Consider the following 7,512-nt stretch of genomic DNA (forward strand, 5'->3'; position numbering starts at 1 on the left):
TGGCCATTGTAAGGGATGATTTCCAAATTGAACGGTTAACCAAGAAATCGGAATATACAGAACTTGGAATCAGTAAATAGACACACAATATCAATGAATAATTAACAAAATATATTGACACACACAATGTTAAGTTTCCAATCATAAAAGACTGTGCAATGGGTCAGATATGTGGCAGTAGCAATAAGTAACAAGCCCAATAATAAATGTCAATGCTCTCAGGAATGTCAAGAATTTGTCACAAAATGTCTTGAAAGAGGTACGTGCCTCGTTCTTAAATCTGGATGGATGCTATGATGGAAGCTGGTAGGAAGTCGGAGTTTTCAGATAGGTAGCCCGCCCGGACAAGCGCTACAGACGCAGTCGTGGTTGTAGAAGAGCTTGAATAGCCCGCGTCTCATTCGTATTTTGGCACAGCCAACCTTCTAGAAACTGTCATATGACGAAACCTCTCGAACGGCGTATTCTTCTGTTTGTCCACTGCTACAATGGAGTGATCAGATGTGTTACGGTATTTGTAGCATGTCATCAGTGCACTTAATCATATTGTCTTTATTAATTAATGAATTAATGAGTACATTCTAAGCATTGGTTTATCATTATATTTCACAGCTGCTTAATAGATACAAATATGAATGCCTTTTCTGTATAATATTATCATACAAAACCCTACTGTGAGTAAAAAGCAAGTTTCTGGGTGCCTGCTTCAGCCTGTGCTCTTATCCCAGTCCATGTAGCTCCACTGTCGGGACTCGGGAACATCTGAACGGATATAAAGACGTGTTTAAAAACAAGTAACCACCTGAATATCAATGTTCTTAAGTTATGATGCAATTTAATCTTCCAAACGCACTACTATTGTTCACGCCTGAATGAATGTATTTGTAATGAAAATATATCAGTTTTGATATGACAAAATCTTGATGGTCTACATGTTTATGAATTCATGATGGAAGTTTGGCTCAAGTCAAGACTAGTTCAAGAGTGATCATTTTCATCTGGTATCTAGACTTCCGTCTTTTATGTTTTGTCATTCTTCAGTGACACTGTTTTGTTGCCTTTGTTTAGCCACACACGGGACAAAAGTGGATTTTACGTTCCTATGCAAAACGTAAATATTGAATGGAAAATGAAGTAGAAGGTTTTAGTACCACATATTCATATCCATATTGTTCCTATTTTATGTTACAAGTAGACACATATAAATAATAAACTAGTAATTTCTGAAGCTGGAAAATTAGGTTGTCTCGATCCTACTTTAGTCACAAGTATCGCAAGCAGCCCATATGACCAACATTGCTAAAGGCTGTATTTGTGGTACTGTTGCTGCTTCTGTGAAGTCATATTGGGTGATCATATCCTCGGGTCAAACCTATCACTTTCACAAGCATCACCCTGTCTATAGCCTGGTGTACACATGTAGTGTAGTCAGTTCATGTTCTTGAAGTAAACTGGACATGCTCAACCAGGAACGTCTGCATGTGTTCTCCATGTCCAAGGTTGCCATGATAAACATTATGACGATACTTCTCATTGCCGAGAGCGGTAAAGTGGTGGTGTCTCAGCAGAACCTAGCAATCTAATTTACATCAATCAGAATAAAATATTAGCAAGACATCGGGATATGGTGAATAGAAATAGGATACATACAAATATCAATCAAGCAAATATGTAATCAAGCAAGCAATGCAACGAACTACTCAATTAAATTAGAAAGCAGCACAGCAGCCAGTCAACCAACCAAGCAACCATCCAAACAATCAACCGTCCAACCAACCGACAAAACATTGAATAATAAATAAATAAATAAAATGAGAACGGAACGATTTAAAAAATAAGACAATACACAGAGGATCTCACACGGAGGAGTTTTTAACATTTGTCAACGACTGGTGGTATCCTAGAATATATATACTTACTACTAATATTACATCTAAAAACATAATTATTCCTAATGGTGTACAATTACGATTACAAGTGGAATATGTTACTTTAATTTGTAAATTAATAGCATTAAATTTTCCAAATATGCTTAAACCTGAGCTGAGAAGATTATCTCGTACTCACCTTCAGACACTATGCTGACTGTATGAAACAGTCCCTTCCCTACGCCATTGTCCACAGTTAGCCGATAGTCCCTGAAGTCCTGCTGTTGTAGGTTAGTAAGGTGTAGTCTGGCAGTGACTGAGATGTCTGAGACAGGGCTGGAGGAACCAGTGAGGTCCTGGCTGGTGCTGGTGGTTCTACTCCAGGTGAATGTAGGAAGGGGGTAGGCCAGGACTGACACATACATATTCACGTTACCACCCAGTATAGCGACATACTTAAGTTGGTGGGGCACTGTCTCATCAAGTCGAGGAGAACCTGATAAAATGAAACGAACTGTAAATATAAATATAAATGTGCGTGAGCTCAGTTGGCTAAATCATAATTTTGAAAACCTTGAGACACAACAGTCCAACTGCATGAGCCCCATCTGTGTCTTTTACAAATGTAGAACATCCAAGATCTGATATATCTGAGTTCTGTTATGCATGACAGCGGAAAAAGAAGTATGTCATGGTGGCCAACCTCAAGTATAAGGAATTTACGTTAACTATTTATGTTCCTTTTAAAAGAAGGAAAAGGTTGTATTTAATTGCTACACAAAATAACATTTCCAGGGACTGTTGCACCTGTTTGCAGGTTACCAGGTTTGTGTCATCTCCGAAACAGAGAACCTGCAACCTGAGGTAGATACGTTTAAATAATCTAACATTTGTGATATACTTCCTATTAATCTATTTTCTATTTCTCTGTGAAAGGTGGGAATAAGATATTTAGACAAGAAGTAAATGTAGGCATCCCCATGGGCACGATTTGTTCTCCCCTTCCTGTTGATCGGTTTCTTTTTGCATATGAATCGGACTTTCTGCTCATTTTGGAAAGTTAAAACTCCGGCCAAGTAGTTTAATCTAAACTTCAGATTTATCTTAATCTGACATTGTTCAATAACGGTCAAATAGCCAGTTCACTTCCACTGATTTACCCACCTGGACCTGAAATACAAAACACCAGTGACACCGACTCATCTGTTTCATTTTTAGATATGTGCATCAAGCTTCTGAGTGAAAAAAACATCTCCAAAAGACTGCAGAACAAGACGAATTAGTTCAACTTTCCCTTTATGTCGAGCAAAAAATGTCACACGACTCTTGCTCAAAAGTTGTTTGATCAGGGTCACAATGTTTAGGGACTCAGTAAAGTTTTAAAACTAGTTTTATGGTAGACAAATTTCCAAATTTGTGTCACAAGTGACCAGAATGATTTTGGATGAAATTCACTCATTTTTTCCTTGTACCATACGGTCACGTGTCTTGTTGCGTTTTTTTATACGTTCATGTTACCACCCAGTCTAGAGGCGTACTTGAGTTGCTGGGCAACTGGCCCATCTATTCGAGAGGCACCTGGTTTAATGTAAACAACATATGTAATGACTCTGGAACAAATAATATCCGTTGAGGGCAAAATATTATGAAGACCAAATTTATCGATTATGTAGAATTATTCATCAGGACACTTTCGTTGATATTTCAGCTGGGCAGTATCAACATTAGAGACATGATAACACAAATATACAAGCATACCGTAGGCCGGCCATATACTCAACAGCGTTATTATCATATACACAGTTGTGACATAAACCATCACTGGAAATCATCACAACTCTACCAGCCGAAAATAATATCCAAACAGATTACATTTGACCAGCATCTCCAATCCTTGGCTGACAGGTGCCCCGATGTTGTTACTGGCAGTACAGGAGTACATCCCTCTTTGTCTACAGTCTGCTGACTCCAGTCTATATTCTGATGTCAGGGAGTTATTTGCCTTTGTCAACTCCTCAGTTCCATTCAGTATCCTGATGACTGACCTTGGATTACTATCAACCTGGCATCTCAAGGTCACTGGATCCGACTCGTTAACAGTCACTGAACCACAGTGAGAGTTCGCAGTAAACATACTCACTGTGGCAGGATCTGAAATTATAACAGCTTGAAAATATATGGTTCGGTTTACAATTATGAAGATAATGCACAACCAAGTATTTTTTACTTTACACTATGTTAAAGGATTGTGATGTGTAGACTATATACTGACACAGAACATCAATACTGACTGTAACACTGTCACCAGTGTAGACTATATACTTACACTTAACATCAACACTGACTGTAACACTGTCACCAGCGTAGACTATAAACTTACACTGAACATCAACATTGACTGTAACATTGTCAACTGTGTAGACTATATACTTTCACTGAACATCAACACTGACTGTAACACTGTCACCAGTGTAGACTATATACTTACACTGAACATCAACACTGACTGTAACACTGCCACAAGTGTAGACTATATACTTACACTGAACATCAACACTGACTGTAACACTGTCACCAGTGTAGACTATATACTTACACCTGAACATCAACACTGACTGTAACACTGTCACCAGTGTAGACTATATACTTACACTGAACATCAACACTGACTGTAACACTGCCACAAGTGTAGACTATATACTTACACTGAACATCAACACTGACTGTAACACTGTCACCAGTGTAGACTATATACTTACACTGAACATCAACACTGACTGTAACACTGTCACCAGTGTAGACTATATACTTACACTGAACATCAACACTGACTGTAACACTGTCACCAGTGTAGACTATATACTTACACTGAACATCAACACTGACTGTAACACTGTCACCAGTGTAGACTATATACTTACACCTGAACATCAACACTGACTGTAACACTGTCACCAGTGTAGACTATATACTTACACTGAACATCAACAATGACTGTAACACTGTCACCAGTGTAGACTATATACTTACACTGAACATCAACACTGACTGTAACACTGTCACCAGTGTAGACTATATACTTACACTGAACATCAACACTGACTGTAACACTGTCACCAGTGTAGACTATATACTTACACTGAACATCAACACTGACTCTAACACTGTCACCACTCCCGTGTGTATTAGAAGGCTGACATCTGTAGGAGCCTATTTTAGATCTTTTAGCTTGTCCTAGACTCAGAGTGGCTCCACTGCTGAATGCTGTTCCATTGTGAAACCACCTGTAGCTACAGCCGGGTCTGCAGAGGGCGGAGCAGATAATTGATGGAAGAGCCTGGTGTTCTGTCACGGTGTAGGAGGAGGTGGAGGGGGTCAGGGAGATCTGGTAGGGCCCGTCTGGAATACATGGCACTGTGACACTGATACCGTGATACAAGAAGATATAGATATACCTCTAATAACACACATGTGTAAAACAATGATTGGTTGATCATATACAGAAAAGCACTATGAAAACTACATTATAGAACAACGTGTGTTTAATAGCAGACGTGCACCTGAATTAGTGATTGTTTAAACGTTTCACGGTTTTATGTAGCGATCAAAATATGAGGTTTGTTTTGTGTTTTTGAGGAAGGTGTAGGTACGTGTAAGTACATGTAGTCCCACACCATATGGTACATTAATTATCAGTTGAACATATATCACATAAAGGGTAGGTTTCTCGACAGAATATCAGTTGGGGAGAGAGGTGGAAATATCAATGGTCAGGTAGGGACTACTTTCAGTGTTTACAAACAGACGTCGCCCTTGTCATTCGGCGATCGAGTCAAAAGTTACCTTTAGGATTCTTGAGAAACTACTGGGATAATTGCTATCATTATCACAATTTCTGTTTAATATATTGAAAATAAGTGTTGAGGTGTGACGTAGCAGAGGCATTTTACAAGTTTTTGCAACTTTGGAGATACAAATGGCGAAACATTTCATTAAGAATAAGGATTGTATTTAGCGAGCCTTGGCGTTGGGATATTTACCATCCCGAAACATAGTTCCGGATAGATACCGTTTTTATTACGAGTGTATTTCAAAACAAATCTAACGCGCGACATCGAGTTGAAACGTGTTATCTAATTTGGAAGAGGTTTGTAATTTATGTATTACTTAAACTTAGTAAATTCTAATTTGAAAAGAAAACGTCGCCGGTGCGATGGTGGCGTATGAATACATACACAACTTTCGTAGCTAATGATACGATAATGGACTCTTCTCACAAAATATTTTGGGCATTCCACGGGTGAGTAACAATTTTTTGAGTGGATCCCTCAACTACCATTGCCATGCGAGCAGCAAGATAACATATCAACAGCCAATGTCAATGAAACTCCCCGTGAGTTTCCTCGACTAAAAGTATTTCTAAATTTTGCTCTTTGTGTTTTATTATTGTGTCTTTGATAGCTGTTCATTCTGGCTAACTATGATTGATCATTACATGAATCGGTAATGTGTAGGCTGTACTCACACTGAGGCTCCATGTTGTACTCCTGGCTCCACACTGACTCCAGACCCTGACTTTCTCTGGCTCTACATCTGTAGCCGTGACTGTCCCGGGAACTCACTGTGAAGGCGTACGGGGAGCCAGGGGAGGTAACTGGGATGTCAGTGTTGTTACGCTGCCAGGTGTAGGTCAAGGTCAGACCATGGTCAGCTGGGACAGTCGTAGAGGTGGAGCTGCAGGTCAAGGTCACTTGCTGCTTGTAGACAGGAGTTGTTGACACAGGACGGCCAGGAGTGGTTGGCTTGCCTTTCCAAAGAGTTCATATATTAGAGTTCAATAATTTATATATATATATAGTTCTAGAGTGAGTGAATGAATTAGAGGGTGAATGTGAGTGTGAGTTTGGTAAATGCCACTTTAGCAATACTCCACTAATAACACGAAGGGGTTAATGCCAATGGGTTTCTCATATTTTACCCAGTTGGAGAGTCGAATCCGGGTCTTCCATGAGCCATGTTATTTCGGTGACATTAACACCAGCCTTAGGCCATAGAACCATCTTCATACTCACAAAATGTAACAAAACTTATGATCTCTTATCATTCGATCTTAACAGATAAACATTCGTGAGAAGGTTACGTTTACTCGACTATAAACCATGTTAAGTTCTAACAGAACAAACGTGATATCAACAATAATCGCACACACAGAGGCTACTTTTGTGTACAAACACTATGACTTACTCATTTGATTAAATATTATGAACACTTTTTTAACGCAAATTTATCAAAATGCATCCCTCTTAATCCAAAAAGTTCTAGCCACGCCTGATTAATGTAACTTTAACTTGAATTGTAGAAAAGTACAAGTTATAGAAAAGTATAAGTTATAGAAAAGTACAAGTTCTCTATAACGTCCCTAAGTGATGACCATGGTGCAAATGAAAACACGGGTATTCTTTAGTTAGGATCTGAAGTCCACACAACGCTTACTCCTTTTGTGTTATACATCAGTGTGATGTTATATCAGGAATTGAGAGAAGAAATACAGTATGCTATAAGGACTGGGCACAGAAACAAAATATGTAAAGGATGCAGAGAAATGTAATACTTCTGCAATTGAATATTATCACCATGTCATATT

At 38.8% G+C, this 7,512-nt stretch overlaps 1 pseudogene; it reads right to left on the bottom strand.

Moving 5' to 3' along the window:
• Nucleotides 1–1,446: 1,446 nt before the first annotated feature.
• LOC139457123 (contactin-1-like) lies at nt 1,447–6,928 on the bottom strand (annotated as a pseudogene).
• Between the last annotated feature and the right edge of the window lie 584 nt (nt 6,929–7,512).

This window comes from Haliotis cracherodii, unplaced genomic scaffold, assembly GCF_022045235.1.
Source record: "Haliotis cracherodii isolate W230 unplaced genomic scaffold, xgHalCrac1.p SCAF_12, whole genome shotgun sequence".
In the NCBI taxonomy this organism is placed as follows: Eukaryota; Metazoa; Mollusca; class Gastropoda; order Lepetellida; family Haliotidae; genus Haliotis; species Haliotis cracherodii.